The 16,680-nt window shown below is 33.5% G+C and overlaps 1 protein-coding gene across 14 annotated transcripts in view; it reads right to left on the bottom strand.

Annotated features, from left to right (window-relative positions):
• Nucleotides 1–16,680, bottom strand: part of Lar (tyrosine-protein phosphatase Lar) — a 781,775-nt gene that overhangs the window by 559,886 nt on the left and 205,209 nt on the right. For all 14 annotated transcript variants that reach the window (XM_070107010.1, XM_070107011.1, XM_070107015.1 and 11 more), the window contains one exon: nucleotides 5,705–5,794. The gene's annotated coding sequence lies outside the window, so the exon portion shown is untranslated. The remainder of the gene's footprint in view (nucleotides 1–5,704; nucleotides 5,795–16,680) is intronic.

Raw genomic sequence — 16,680 nt, 5'->3', positions numbered from 1 at the left:
TAAAAAAAAACAACGTCAGAAGAGGTTTCAAATGGACATAATGTAGATTTGAGTACGAAAAAAAGGTTTAAAAGGAAATAAAGAAGTTAACTAATATTTGTTTTATTAATTAACCATTAAAGCGGAGTAGTTCCGCTTTAATTATTTTATAAACATTTCGATAACATTTGTTAGAATGCAATTAAATTTTTTTAAATTATTTACACAATTATTTTAAAGTATTCAATAATATTTTTAAAAGTCGGTTGCTAAACCACTTTGAATATTCTTTTCACTGAAAATTTCATATAAATGCGCGAACATAACAACACATACATATGCATATTTAGATCAAAGGATAACAGTCGTAATGAGCGCTTTGTTTCATTTGCAGAGTGATGAGTAACGGCATATGAATAAATAAGTAAGTGTAGATATCACACAAAGGTAGCTCATTAATGCGAAACGACCAAAGCAAACAGTGAGCTAATTGTCGTCTAATGTCAAAGTCAACTTTGTAATGGAGCGATAGCGGCAGGCACGGACAACAACTCGCAGCCCTACACTTTAACATACTTTTATACCTAGGTAATTATATTATATAATGATTTAAAGAAAGTTTATAATATATATAATAAGTAAGTAATCCTGATCTTTGGTTGTTTAATTTCTTCTTTCTTTATCCTATCTTTATTACTAGTGAGTCAAACGTACAAATTATAAAAATCGATTTTTTAACTTAAAGTAAAATTTTTTAGCATTGCATATGTTCAGGCGCACAAGTCGCAAATGAAACTAACCCCTAAATTGCAGTCCGACTTCTATAAGAATGTTTTTAACCACTCACCAACTGAGTTGCAATCCATCTTCCCCAGTCACACACGCTATCAACATTATTGTATAATTCATAAGAATATTATCCGCTGCCAACTGTAAAGCCTGCCCTTTTCTGCTGCCTAACAAGGCAAAGAGAAATTGAATCCTCAAACTTATTTTTGTCATTACAAACTTCGTTCTACTACTACTGTCACTCTCTCTTTCTAGAATATTAGCTTATGATTGCAGGTGTATTTGTTATTGTTTGTAAAATTTCTGTTTTCTTTTCTCATTGCATGGATTTATTGCCTCGACTTTCTACCTGCTGTCATTAGCGATGAGTGATGGTTGCGCTGAGTCATGGAGTCCTGTTGTTTTGCTGTTATTATTACTATGTGTGAACAATATTATTTAATAAATATTGTAAGTGTGGGGGGTAAAGCCCATTTACGAAGGTGGTTGGCAAAATAGCGATTTTGCATATTTTATGAGAAATTAAATTGACAGGGAGGCATGAACGCGAATATGTAGGTATGTGCACACAACAGTCAATTTGTTAAAATGTTTTATGACCTAAAGTAATTATTTTAGATGATTTTTTGTAAGTTAGTAATTTGCAATATGAACTGTAAATTACATCATTATTTATTAATAAAAATAATAAATATATATATCAATAAGGAAAAAAGGTAATTAAAAATATATAAAAAAAAATACGTATTTCAAAAAAAAATTAGTAGAACATCGGTTTCAGACAATTTTAAGAATATCACTTCGAGAGTCCGTTAATGGAGAAATTTGTTTGAGAAGGTTTTGTCATACAGCAAGTGTCTTCACTAATAACACTGTACAACACGCGGCTGGATAATGTACCAAACCAAGATTTTCGAAATAATTAAGTAAAGTTAAAGGTAAAAAAGTAATTTATCCGCTTGTCGAAGTTAGCCTCGAAATTCGAAGTGCGATATTGAGTTTTTAAAAGCTTTATTATTAATTTTAGTACGTAAGCTTCTAAAATATTCAAAAATGGATATCTTATGTCATTGGTGTATATTTTTCGATCAAATCGCATCAAATTTTCAAAAGGCCTAATGTTGATCGAAAATAAATATTTCTGACTTTGAAAAACAAAGACATTATTGTTTTACTTATGACTTAATTTCTCGAAAAACTGTTGTTAAGTTCAAGACCTACACCCACAACTAAGCTCATGAGACTCCAAGAGATACAAATGATTTAGAGCTGTACTTTTATTATAATAATCTATCTTAAACAGAGTGTGTGGCGTCTACAAATCAAAAGATATGCCGAGCTGCCAACACTAGATAAAGTCCGAAACGGCATAACTCAGTAAACATGCAAAAACCTATGGATAATGGAATAAATCTAGCTTAGAAACTTACAGTTTAATAGAACTCGACAGACGGGAGCAGAATAAAGGCAAAACCTAGATTTTAACTTTATAGAGGGCCGTCAAACAGAAAGAACTTCAATGAAGCCGTCTCGGCAGTTTTCGATTGTAGATTTTAATTAATTCGCGGTAAGCCCCTGGATTGACTCTAAGCTGCAGCTAAGGGAACAAATCCACATTTATTTTCTGGTACTAAATGGAGTTACTTCTTAAAAGTACTTCGTTATGGAGTTCTTATGAGGCCGTTCTCTCATCTACAAAGTATAATACTGAGCTCACATTTTTCGAAGGTAATAGTAACATCATCTCAACTCACAAAAAGTTATAACGGATAGAAATAGCAAGCAAATGTTCAGAAATTCTTCGGCATTCCTCTACGGATGCTTTAGATGAACACTACGTTAACCTTTAATCTTTAATACAAAAGACTCATCTTGAAAACCCTCCGTAAGGTTGCACGGCTATGTGACACTGGTCTGATTTTGGTTTCGTCGATTCTGTTCCGTTAATTTCGATGTCAATCTGGAAGAACAATTGCCGAAAACATCAATAAAATGGAAATCGCCGAGTCCGAATCGAAAGTCGATTTAATTTTGAAGCGAATGATGACTGGTGATGAAACATGGATCACTTACGACAACGTCGAGTAAAAATAATCGATTGGCGGTGAGCCAGGATTGACAGTCACCTGACTAATTTTGCTATGGGTTTGGTGGCATGGTCTACTATGAGTTGCTGTTATGATCCCAACTCTTAATTTGAACCTGTACTGTCAAACAATTGGACCGTCTCAAGGAAGCATTTGCCCAGAAGCGGCTAGATTAAGCCAATAGAAGAGAAACTTTCCATCCTCACAAACGTCGCTAGCGACTCACAAGAAGCTACGACAGCTGGATTGAAAGATGTTTATGCATACACCTTATAGAATGGATTAGGTAACAAGTGATTACTAACTGTTACTGTCTATGGCGAATGATATTTAGGGTAAAAAATTCGCCTCAAGATAAGCTTGGGAAAATCGATTGCTTCTGCTTTTTGCCAATAGGAACGACGGCTGCTATGAGAGTGAAGTAAGAGAGGAAATTACCTGCAAAATGACAACATGTTAATTTTTAACTCTTTATTATTTAGTCGTTATTTTAAACAACGAAACAATTTCATTTTAATGCAACGTGGCAGGTCGCGCATAATAGAAATAGAAATCCACCAGGTAATATTTGTAGAAATAATAAGCGTCTAATTAAAACAGAAACCTCAAAAACATGCAACTGAAACTGAACTCCACGAACAGAAGACTAATAACGTCGGCAGTGAATAAACGAGCGAACTGTATTAAAAAATAGTGGTCGGCAAATGAATATACATATGTATATGGTATACCGCTGTGCGTGCATAAAATTCATTTGTTCCCTCGCAATTACCGACTTTTACAGGCAAAACTTTTTATCTGAATAGTTTTTTCAATTTATTAACTTTTTTACGGGCACACAGCGTTGCCACACTATCGCTGGTCGTACCGAACACTTGTGGCTGAAACAATAACTACACCCAGGGCGCCACACATACATAAAAGCCATCATTTATTCCTTCATTTGCTACTCATTCATATAATCACTTGAAATGTTTGTTGACTGACACATGACCAGTCAAACTTTTCCCATCAACCAAACCGGACTTTGCCACTTTTTCGCTGCAACCCTGCAGCAGTTTTACCGCTTTTTTTTTTTTTTGTTTTTTTTGCAAAAACCGAAGTAACCAAAGAGCAACCAGCGGTAAAGGTGTGCAATTTGCGGTGTAATTAAAATCAACACTGTGGCAAGGTGTATGCACATATACATACATACATACAAACATACTTCAAATATACTTAAATTCGTATATGAGCATTTATCAGCACGGTAGTCAACGCTGTTGAAATGATATTAGCACACGCTTCCGTTCGAAGGACGCTTACGAAGCTGTCGTACGAGCGCTTGCATCAACTTTGACCGACACAAAATTGCTATGAAAATCACTCGAATGTCAATAATAGTGTTAGTTGAAGTCAATTGCTCTTTCAACTCTGGCTCGCGCTTCTTGTTAATCTTCTATATTTGATCTTCTTAGCACAAAATGAGTAAAGTTTTAGCGTGGAGAAGTTGAAATGTGCGAGATTTGAACGACTCTTTCGGAGTTTGCAGTGGAATATGTAATAAACGAGTGAAATTTCAAATCAGGAGCAATAAAATGAAACTGTATATTATAAAAAAAATTCAAATACAAAAAAGTAGATATTAAAGAGATCACCTAAGCTAAAATATTCAAATAAGAGCAAAAAATTCACACTAATTCATTATTAAATTCAATTTAATTGGAGGTGATTATATTATTTCAAAAAATTTATTGACAAAAATGCGATCGAAAGCTTTTGAACGCTTTATTAACTTTTAAAATTATGATATAAATTTGAAAAGATAGCGCACGTTTCGAAGATAGAGCTGGCGAATGATAACTTAGCTAATCTGCATTGGAAATGAAAACGAAATAATGAATATATAAGCTGGCTTCGATTTGGTAAGCTTTGGAGAGTAGCCAATCGAACAGGCAACACTTGTGGTGCAACCGCGCGGGCATGTATAGGAAAGCTATCTTTTAAGTTGGATCAAACTGGATACAGTGTGCTAAATTTTACTAAAATCGGTTCTGTAGTTTAGGAGTTGCCTTTGGAGAGAACGTGACACATAGTATATATATATATACAATATATATAAATGTTATAATTGATTTTAAGTCTTAAGTTTTTAAAATCAAAGAATAAATCATATCATCATCAAAATCATAAGCCATTTACAATAGTAAAACTGATCTTAGACATGCGAAACAAAACGTGCTAGACTTGAAGATAGCGGTTATACCACTTTAAGGAAGTATTCGCATACTCTTTTGTATGAGTTCAACGCGATTTTGAAGAATTTCTTTTGAAGAGGCATTTTATTTAAGAGATAAATAAAATAAATGTACATTTATAGATTTGCATGTACGGCGATTAATCTTGAATAATTTTGATAATGAACGAAGGTCTACAAGTAATTTTTTGTTGTGAAAAAATTTACACTTTAGTGTTGTTAAAAAAATCGTTTCGATACTGTCCTGTGAAAATTCTGAATTCTGAAAGCAGCGTTTCGAGAGAAAAGCGTTTAAAACTTTTAAGCGCCGATTACACCAAGTTAGAAGTATCTTACAAATACGCTCATATCTCCGAAACCGGTCAACTGCATATTTCCTGAGAATATTCGCAAATATCTATATGTCTTTGATATATATATCTATGAAAAGATAATTTTTTAAAATTCACAAGTCGAATAACCCCTTAAACCAACGGCTACTGGCACAAAAGTTGTTGCTTTGCATGTAGAGAAGTATAGCCCTATATAAGTTAGCGCTCTTTACTTTGTCGAAATTTACAAATATAAAACATTCTACCTCATTTTATAATCGTATAACTCTATATATTCTTACCTTGCAGTTCGTTAATTCTGTGCTCTAGCCACACGTGCTGTTAATTCGTTGATGGAAATTTGTTATGACGAGTTTTTACGAATCAGTCCACTGAAATACAGAAAAAAAAAATTAAGGTTAGCGTTAATTTATGCAGAAACCTTAAAACATAACTGAGAGCTTCTCATCACTACTAAAGAAAGCAATTATAAATTTTTAATAGAAGTTTGAAAAATAGCAAGTACATTTTCAACAGTGTTTGGGAAATAACTACCAGATTTTTAGACTTTAAAATTAGTATGTTAATTATCGGATTCATAACAGTAATTTGAAATACACCTTTAAAATTTTTAGCTGCTACTAAGAAATAACAGGTAGATGAAACAAAAAAAAAGCAGCTAATGTTGTCGTTTTCTCAGAGAAAACTTACCAACATCATTAGAGTGGAGCGAAAAAAAAAATATTTTTTTTTGGCTTAGCCTAGGGGTAAAATCTGTAGATTTTAAAAATAGAAAATTTTTGGCCAAAAAATAAAAAAAATTTTAACATCTACCACTCAGTTTTAAAGTATAATTTTGAGTTAAAATTTTTATATCGTAAAAAATTTTTGGTAAGTGTTCCAGAAGCTATGGAAATCCTCTTTCTGGCCAATTAAAATTTATCAACTTAAAAAATGTTTTTGTGGTCATTATTGGAGTTTTAAAAAAAGTCTTAAATGATCACATGCTTGCCTTGAGCGTTAAAATAAATTTTGAGTCCAAAACCGTAAAATTCGGTATATTTTATATAAACGTGAAGAGTTTTAACCCAAAAAAAATTTTAACTCGAAATTTACTTCAGAATTTAATGCACCGCTCCTCTAGGTGTTAAAAAAAATTTTTTTTTGTCCAAAAAATTTCCTTTTTTAGTAATCTACAAATTTTACCCCAAGGCTAAGCAAAAAAAAAATTTCGCTCCCCCCTAATAGTCATGTATGTATACATTTTTTACATCATCAAAATTTACCCCAAGGCTAAGCAAAAAAAAATTTCGCTCCACCCTAATAGTCATGTATGTATACATTTTTCACATCATCAAAACGAAGCGATCTCAACCAACATAAAGCCCACCTATATTTTTTACATCATCAAAATTTACCCCAAGGCTAAGCAAAAAAAAATGTCGCTCCACCCTAATAGTCATGTATGTATACATTTTTCACATCATCAAAACGAAGCGATTTCAACCAACATAAAGCCCACCCACATAAAATAATGATATTTTGACGTGAGAATTTTTATTTGAAAATGAGGATACTTTTCGAACCATCAAATTAAGTAAATTAAATAAATAAATGTTAAAACAAGTAAGAAAGGGCTAAGTTCGGATGTAACCGAACATTTTATACTCTCGCAAAATCAAATGGTATACACTGGGGTCCACATATTTAGTACTTAGGGGTTTGAACAGTTTTGGTTCGATTTAGACAATTTTTGGCCGCAAGGTGGCATACTTTAATTGCATTATTCACGCAAAGTTTTACCCCGATATAATCATTGTTACCTGATTTGCATAGTGGAAAGTGAAAGAATCAGATGGAATTGAAAATGGTGTTACATGGAAAGTAAGCGTGGTTGTAGTCCGATTTCGCCCATTTTCGCACTATGACATAGAAACATGAAAAGAACGTTATGCACCGAATTTGGTTGAAATCGGTTAAGCATATCTCGAGATATGGGTTTTCACCTAAAAGTGGGCTGTGCCACGCCCACTGTCTAATTTTGAACGCGGTTCCTATAAAGTCATCTCATACCATCCCAGAGATAAAATTTAATGTCTCTGCCGTGTTTAGTGCTTGATTTATCGCGCTTCTAGTAGTTTTTAACAGTACCGTTATATGGGGAGTGGGCGGAGTTGCCACCCGAATTCAACTATTTTCACATCGTCAATAGAAGCGCTAACAACATTTGCTTCCAGTGAATTTTGTTGGCATTAGCGGTTTAGGAGATATGCACATTAAACCTATTAGAGGCGGGACCACGCCCACTTTAAAAAAAAAAAATTTAACTGCAGATGCCCCTCCCTAATGTGATCCTGTGTACCAAATAACAGTCTTGTATCTTATTGCGGAGCTTAGTTATGGCAAGTTATTTGTTTTTGATTAATGGCGTTTTGTGGGCGTGGCAGTGGTCCGATTACGCCCATCTGCAATACCAACCGTCTCACGGTACCATGAAACATGTCTACCAAGTTTCATAAAGATATCTCAATTTTTACTCAAGTTAGAGCTTGCACGGACGGACGGACAGACAGTCACCCGGATTTCAACTCGTCTCTTCATCCTGATCATTTATATATATATAACCCAATATCTAACTCGATTAGTTTTAGGTGATACAAACAGCCGTTAGGTGAACAAAAACTATTATACTCTGTAGCAACAGGTTGCGAGAGTATAAAAAAGAGTGTGTTTGAGACAGTTAGTTTACCGCAAAATTTAGTTTAGTTAGAAATTTTTTTTGGAATATATAAATATAAAAAACCAAAAATTTTGTTATTTCAACTTTCACTAAATTTTGAGATTATGGGTAAAAGCTGTTAATACAAAAGTTGTAGCTCTTTTTAATACCTATAACATTGCAATTCAACTTTTTTCCATAGGACTCGAAAGTTTTTTCGAAATTCGTCATAAACCGTTTTAAATCTCTTCCCACCACAGATGGCACATAAGTTATTTCCCCTTTAATTTTTCTTAACTTCTTTTTTCCTTTCCAATGGATTTCACTTACTATAATTTTTTTGACACTTTTTAACATTTTCAAAAGCTTCAAATTAGCCTAAATATATTACGATATTTGCATACATCTTCCACATAACAATATTAAAGGTAAATAGGTCAAGCGTTATAAAAAAAAAAAAACAATTTTCGTCATTCTCAATAATGACTTCAGAAATTATTCACAAGAACAAATAGCACCTGTGGAGAGTTGAACAAACATATTATCAAAAATTTCCGACAGAAGACAAACAAGTGAATCAATATTACATAATATGCTTTATTAAACCTACAGGGATTGGCCTTACATACCCGCATTGTATAAATAAATTTCTATTTCTACTGATTAAACAGTTTATGACAATAAGTATTACTCAACTTATGAATTTACGAAAGTCTAATTTATTTTTAAGTAGCCCATTATACCGACAATATAATTGTAATAATAGAAAGTGAGCTATAAATTCTCAGCACAACCGAATAATTTACATTGACCTCGCGATTTATTCACATATCCCTTCACCAAGCAGATAAATATTTAATTATTAACGATATAGAGATATTATAAAACAATAAAAATAATATTACATTGATTGTTTACTAGATAATAGAATTGAGTTTAAGTACTGTTGAATTTTCTTATATTTTATGTTCAGAGCGCACCGACTGTTGACCATTCTGCTTAATAATTAATAATATTATAGAAGTCACATACCTTCTAAATAACCTAATCATTAGTTAATAACCTAATTACAGTGGCCGTATAAGTACAGCACGAGTTTGTCGACTGCTTTATGGAATATTAGGCGGATTAAAATAAAAACTAGACAGACATGAAATGAAAATTTTCCGACACCGATTAGCTAATTATCCATATTATTTACCCGTAGATATGTGAGCGGTGTAAATGAATCGTTCTTAAGTGAAACGTACAAACCACTTCATGGCCAAATAGTTTATTGACACCGGGTTAATTTTGAAACAATTTAGTAAAATTACTGATAATTATAATTATTACTTCAAAATTTGTTATAAATTTTTCTGTGACAAAGAAAGTTAAAATTTTGTTAACCAGTTTAAACCATGCTGTTTTTCGTGTTGATAACTTGTCAAATAAAAATGTTTTCATACAGAGATTTTGCTATATGTTAAAGTGGTCTGATATCGGCGGTTAAGACAAATGAGTACCTTCTTGTGGAGAAAAAATTTTGTATAAAATTGCATATAGATATGTCAAAAACAAAGCGACTAGTTGGCATATATAAATCGACTCAGCTTGCCACATTGTAATACGTATGTATAGAATCTACGAAGTTTCCTTCTGAGTGTTACAAACGTTGTGGTATAAAAAGAGCGAAACCTAGAGTGCCGAGACAGTTTGTCTTTTCTCGACAATAACTTCAAAAATATTTTGAGGGGTGCAGGAGTGGGCATGTTTCTTACGCAATATATATTTTTGCTTGTGCTTAAGTACATATAAATATATACAAATAAAATGATAATAATATTTGCTTTAAGTCGCGCAGATGCAACAAGCCACACAAATTTACATCAATACATGCATACAAGCTTGCACATGAAATAATTTGTGCAACGTTTAAAGTTAATTATGCTTATTGAAATTTGTCCGACTTCGATAATTTATTGTCTCATTTAAAGGATTAAAATCAACGCATGCAGGCAGACAGACAGACGAGCAGACGAAGCATTCAATTACGTTGCTCAACGGTATCAGCGAAGGTAGCAGCAACAACAACAACAGCAATAATGTCAACCAACACTTAATGACGTTTAAACGGTGAATTGATAAATGTGTGCGGGACATGACCGCAAACGCGTGCAGCAACAACCCGCACAACAACAAAATCTGCTTTAAATATGGCTTAGAACGGATAATAATATTGATCAACAATCGAAAAGTTATACCACTTGCAGCAAGAGTGGCCGAGAGGAAAGTGCAGCTAGGTGGCAAATGTTGTCTGAAATAAGCGCAACGCTGCTGCTTGCATGATGAAGTGTCGTGGGAGAGCAGTGCACGCGTCGTTTGTGCGGCAGAAAGTAGTCGTTTGTCTAGCATTTAATTGCAGCATAATGAATTAATTAATTAATACACAGTGCTAAGCACCGACTGCGTTGCAAATTATCTATTACAGGTTAATAGATTTGATTGTATGGACAAAAGAATATAATGAAGCGATAAATTTAATTGCAAGTGAAAGTCCTTAAGAGGACGGTGATTGGCGGTGCTTTAGTGAAGATATGTTTAAATAAATGTGTTTCGATATTTAAGTACACAAAATCGCTAGTTCTTGGCACTTACCGAAGCTAATAGACCAGGGCTGAACCGATAATTCTTGAAAGCAAAACAAATCATAGTAGGATGAAATCCACTGGAAAAGGAAGATAAAATAACAAAAGTTATAAAAACAAATATAGTTTAAAAAAATTAAAAAAAAACACGTTTTATTAACATTTCAAGCTAAAATGTGAAAAATAATTCTTGATATAAACTGACAGTTATATTGATAGGAAAAGACTTGTATTGTTGTGAGAAAAGCGTTCGATGGTTTGTGCCATATTTTGCGCATATCGAGCATACCACACTTTTCTCACAATAATACAATTCCTTTTCAATCAATATTACTGTTAGTTTATACAAATAATTATTTTTCACTTTTTTGTTTGAAATGCTTTAAAAGTGTGTTTTTTAGTTCTTTTAAACTATTATTGAGTTTAATGTGCTATAAAAGCATGTTTTTAGTCTTTTAAATCAAATTTATTATTTAGCAATACTTGGTGTTTTCATTTTCTTTAAGAATGTCTTTGCGTAAATTTGTTATTCAAATGCCTATATGGAAAGCTCATGATTTCAACTGCATAGTTTTAGGGGCATTTGTTTTTTGTTTTGCAAGATGGATAGTTTATGCTTTTAACTGCATAGTTTTAGAGAAATTCTTTTTGGTTTTTTTGAAGTGCCTATCAAACAGTTGATTCTTTTGTCAGTGCCGTTCAGTTTCAGTACCACCGAAAAATGCTACAACCACCACGTCACCTGTAGACGCTTATAAAAATAATTTAAATGCGATCTGAGCTCGGAAGGAGCATTAGGAAGAGGATGGGGGCGGGATCAAAGCTTTAAAGGTTAATAAGGGTTTATCTGGAATTTCGCCAAAACTACGGGTCCGATGGAACTAAGTTAAACGGCGTACTGAAAAGAACTACAACTTTTGTGTTAATACTTTTGAAAAGTGAAAATTTAAATAACCAAAACATTTTTAAGAAATTTGGTGAAAACTAACCTTTTAATGGCGCAAACATACTACAATTTTTCGTTTTTTTTTTAATTTAAAATATTTATTTTTCCGCCTTATTATGACTTAATGGATTAACGGCTTCAAATAACAAAAAAAAGGTATTGTTTTATTTAATTCTATAACATCTCTAGAATATTGTCCTAAATTCTCAAGTTGATCCCAGTAATAGTTTTGGAGGCACAGTTTTGAAAAGTTAGATATAATTTACAAAGATTTGCATGAAGGTTTTTTTTTTTGTTCAATTACAACTACTTAAAAAAACAAAAAACATGGAGAAATTAGTTGATGGTCTTAGTTCAAACACGTATTTTTTTCTTTTTACTTTTGATGATCCTGTCAGAAGTTCTGCTGTCAACGCGGAAGCATCTTTTTTTCGAGGGCCTGCCGGAAATAACCTCGTTATGACCGATTTTGGACTATTTTCCTTTTAAAATTTCACAAAGTCTTTATCAAATAGGTATCTTCCGAATAATAAGAAGTTTGAATAAACATATAATTTTTTACATAAAAAAAAATTATTGAAAATAAAACGTTTTTTGAAAACCATGTAACTCCTTTATGTCGAAAAAACTCTTCCTTCAATTTCAAAGGATGCAGCACTGGCCTGTAAAATAAACCTGTTTGATTGGTTTATATATACAACAAAAGAACTTCTAAAGTATTCGAGATCGTTTAGTCTATCTCTACGCAAAGGTTAGGCAATTAGGTAAAAGTGTTGACTGCAATTTGACACATTTTAGCAAAGACGCATACCCTATGTAATTTTTAATTTTCCATACCTCCAAAGACAACTGACTTATAATTAATCGGGTACTACCAGAGAACGTATATTATATAGTAATATATAATGCTATTAAATTTTTTATTTCAACTTAGTATGGTTCACTTGACGGTGTGAAGTCTGCTGTACCAAATAATAACTCATTGCTTATCCAAGTCAGCTACCCTAAAGCACATGTAATCTATATATACCTATAATATAGTAATAAGAAATCCATTATTATTCCAATAGATGGCTTTAGTGACCTATACCTCGCGTTGTGTAAGCGCGGTCGGGTTACGCTATATGGCGTTACAAACATAAGAATTCGTACAAAAACTACTGTTTGATTGCTTGACTCGCCGAAGATGGGCACCAGCAACAAGATAATACGCCTTATTTTACAGTTTTTTTTCGATAAGGGTGAAAACGCCAGCCATGCCGCTGAAAATGTGAATAGGGTTTATGGTCCCGATTTTGTAACCGCCAATCATGCGCAATTTTGGTTTCGTCGATTCCGGTACGGTACTTAAGACGTCAAAGATGCTCCATGCGCTTTAGAAAAATATGGATAAAATAATGAAAATCTTCGATTCCGATCGTTATGTGAATACTGTTTCGATTGCCAAAACATTGCACAAAAAACGGTTTTGAGCCATTTAAATAAGGTCAAGGATACAAAAAGAAGCTCGAGGTATAGGAGCCAGATGAGTTAACGCAAAAAACCTCATGGGCCGAATTTCCATTTGCGAATTTTTGATGAATCGCAAAAAAATCAATACATTACTTAAGTGGATGGTTACTGGTCATGAGAAGTGGGTCACTTATGACAGCGTTATGCGAAAACGGTCGAGGTTGAATCGGAAAAAGCGGTGGCCAAGACAGGATTGCGGGTCAGGAAAAGTTTGCTATGATCGACAGGGAATCAACTGCTTAAAGCTGCTCCTAATCTTTATTCAGACCTATATAGTCAACAGTTGAACCGGCTGAGGTAAGCAATCGCCAAGAAGTGGCTGGCTTTGGCCAAAATGAGATGAACTCTGTTGTATCAGGACAACATCGGGCCACACACAACGATGGTGACAAAACGGTGCAATTTGACTCGAACTAAATGATCAAAACTATGCTAAATAAAACCTTTCATTTAATGCAAAAATAAGGGAATTTTGTAGGGCTTATCTTTATAAAATATTTTTTATTTATTATATACATTTTATAATGGATTTTACTGAAATCTACATCAACAAATTGCCGTTTCTTAGTTTACGCATATTTTAATTTCAATTAAAATGACTTTCGTTTAAAGCACCCAGCTCATCCTTTCACGCTTTCTATACATCGAGTGAAGCACGAGTAACTTCATTAGTAATACGGCCAACTCCACTCTCAGCCAACCACTTAACTGCTAAATGGCATTTAAAATGCGCTTAACGATGCTTTAAACATGGAAATAAACAAAAATGGAAAACAAATCGCAACGTGTAGTGGAAGAACATAAATAAATAGCCTTGAAGGATATTTAATCACTTTGAGTTCGCCTTGCTAGTCATACTTAACGTTTGTACTCTTGCACCGCAAGCGCTAAACATCGGTTACAACACCAAAACAACGCAATTCAACGCAGCAGAGGGGTTAAATGAGTAAGTCATTTGCCAAGCTAACTCAAGAAAAAGGCGGTAAAAAAAACACAGCAAGTAGAAAAAATGAAAGCACGAACTGGTGGACGAGCAATTTTTACGTCATTATTAAGTTATTTATTTTGTATCCTTGCAACAGGAAGAGGAGTGCAAAAATAAATTCAATTAACTTGATTCCGTACTTAAGCTTTTAATAATAAGCGGTTAAGTATTCGCAAGTTTTAGCTTTTTCTGTGCTACATTAGTTATTATTTGCTTTCTTTTAATGACTTTTGCTGCGCTTGAGCGCGTAGTTGTTATTTTTGGTTTTTACCTTGAATTGTGTTTTAAATTGCTTTAAAATTAAAATTACAAATATAGGGCAGCTTTTTAACGGTTATTGTTAAATTTGAAAGTAGCTTGTTGGAAGGTTTTCCATTATTTTTAACGCTTAAGCTGAGGCTAGGTAGGGTTTAACCATTTGCGCAATTTGATTGCTGATGAACAGTTAAAGAAACAGTGCTTGAAAACGAGAGATAACAGCGAATTTAAAAAATTCTTATTTATCGACTCAACACATTTTGGTTAATGTTTTGGGTAAAGAGTGTGTCTCGTACCAAAAGACCTGAATCTTTTTGAAAACACAACGTCGGTTAATATTTTGGGTACAGAGTGTGTCTCGTACCAAAAGACCTGAATCTTTTTAAAAACCCAACTTCGAGCCGAGATCGCAAAAGAAATGCTTAACGACGTAGCTGCGGACCCTACAGTCATCAAACGCATTCTTACTGGTGACGAGACGTGGGTTTATGAATATGACCTCGAAACTGTTCAACAATTAAGGGGGGCGATACATGTAAAATAAAAAAAAAAATATTTTTTTTATAAATAATTAGTTTAACATCTTAAAAATATATGCCTGTAAATTTTTAGAACGAAAATCGCGTTATTTATTATGAAAAAGTGCATTTAATAGTTTCGCCTTAACTTGACGCTCGTCCATGGTCAAAACTTTAATCGCGTTTTTCTCAAAACGACTTGTTCAAAACTGGCGTGCAAGATAACTCGGAAAGTGCTCAACCGATTCTTATGAAAATTGGCAAACATTTTCTTTGTAGTGTTAACTTCTAGTTATACCACCAAAATGACACAAAAAAAACTACCCTTTTTGATCCAAAAAATGTCGGAAAAAAGAGTCAAATTTCGATTTTTTTTGTTTCTTTTTTTTTATATAACTAGAAAATACATGTTTTATGCTCTAACCTTTTATTTTTTCAGATAGCTAAAACTGAGGCTTAAACTCCCGCCAATTGACGCCTTTTGCCGCGAGAGCCTTAAGAGATCGATTGCCACGGCGGCCATTTTGCAAAAAAAAAATTTCATCGGATTTTCATATTTTAATATGTACTTAATAAACATGCTGAATTTCATTATCATTCATTTATTTTCTCCATTTCAAATAAGCCTCCAAAAATTGGCCTAAGTTCAGGCGTTTACATGTATCGCCTCTCTCAAACTTCAAAGATGTCCTAAAATCGTCTTGTGAAAACCAATATAAGAAAGTCGCACTTTTTTGTAAGATGAAATTCTTGCCCTGCAGAATTGACAGTCTAGATGACTGGTTCTGGTAGTCTTTCATATACGTTAGTTTGTAGATGAACTAAAGAAATTAAATATTTTTCTGAGCTGAAGGTATAAGTTATGTTTAGTGTTGCACCCGAATATACCCGAAAACAATTCCAAGTCACAGAGGAATCGCATTAAAATATAAGATTAGGAGGTCGATCCAGCGGTATTTGTCTAGACCATATCTACCTTCTTATACAATATGGGCTTGAAATTTTTTTTGTTATTTTTACCAAGTTCGAGGAAGTCGATGAAAATAATTAAATGTGAATACCAAAAAATACCCGCTAAAAACTACCAGGCTGACTGTCGTCTTTCGGGCACTTCGAACTTTTCAAGACTACCGATGGGATATCATTTATTTGGAAAGAGATTTTTTGGCAGTCCAAAAACTGTTCTGCTCAAATAATATTCTAGTCACAGCTTCGGCAAACATGTTGATAAGCCGGAATTGTGAAGCGGCGTTAGAGCTGTCCAAGTGTGGTCCGCTTTTGGATCGATCTTCCAACTTAACCTAACCTTACATTGTACTTTAAAAAAAATTTAGAGATTTAGTTGTGCCGCAACCTCGCCAAATACCAAATATGAATTTCATTTTCCATAACCGTAAAAAGAAATAACTCAATTTCACAAATTATTCCACCAAACTTGTACTAACAATAATTTGCAATTTTGCTTGCCACTCTTTGCATTTTGAAACGAAAACTCTCGATCAATTTTTGACAAAGCAACCGTCTCTTCACATTCATTTTGCTCCAATTTCCTTTTCCCTCGATTGTCTACTGCTAATCGAACGCACTCATCCTTCCGTTTACGTACAAAGGCTAAAGAGAGCCAGTTGACTTTTGCTTAGCAACCCAGCCAACCGATACTATTGCTATTGCACTTCCAATCGCACACAATCGCTTTTGCCTGTTAGCCTTGTC

Source organism: Bactrocera oleae, chromosome 3 (genome assembly GCF_042242935.1).
Source record: "Bactrocera oleae isolate idBacOlea1 chromosome 3, idBacOlea1, whole genome shotgun sequence".
Lineage (NCBI taxonomy): Eukaryota > Metazoa > Arthropoda > Insecta > Diptera > Tephritidae > Bactrocera > Bactrocera oleae.
Note: the sequence above shows the minus strand (reverse complement) of the source record. Positions and strands in the feature narration are given on the sequence as shown.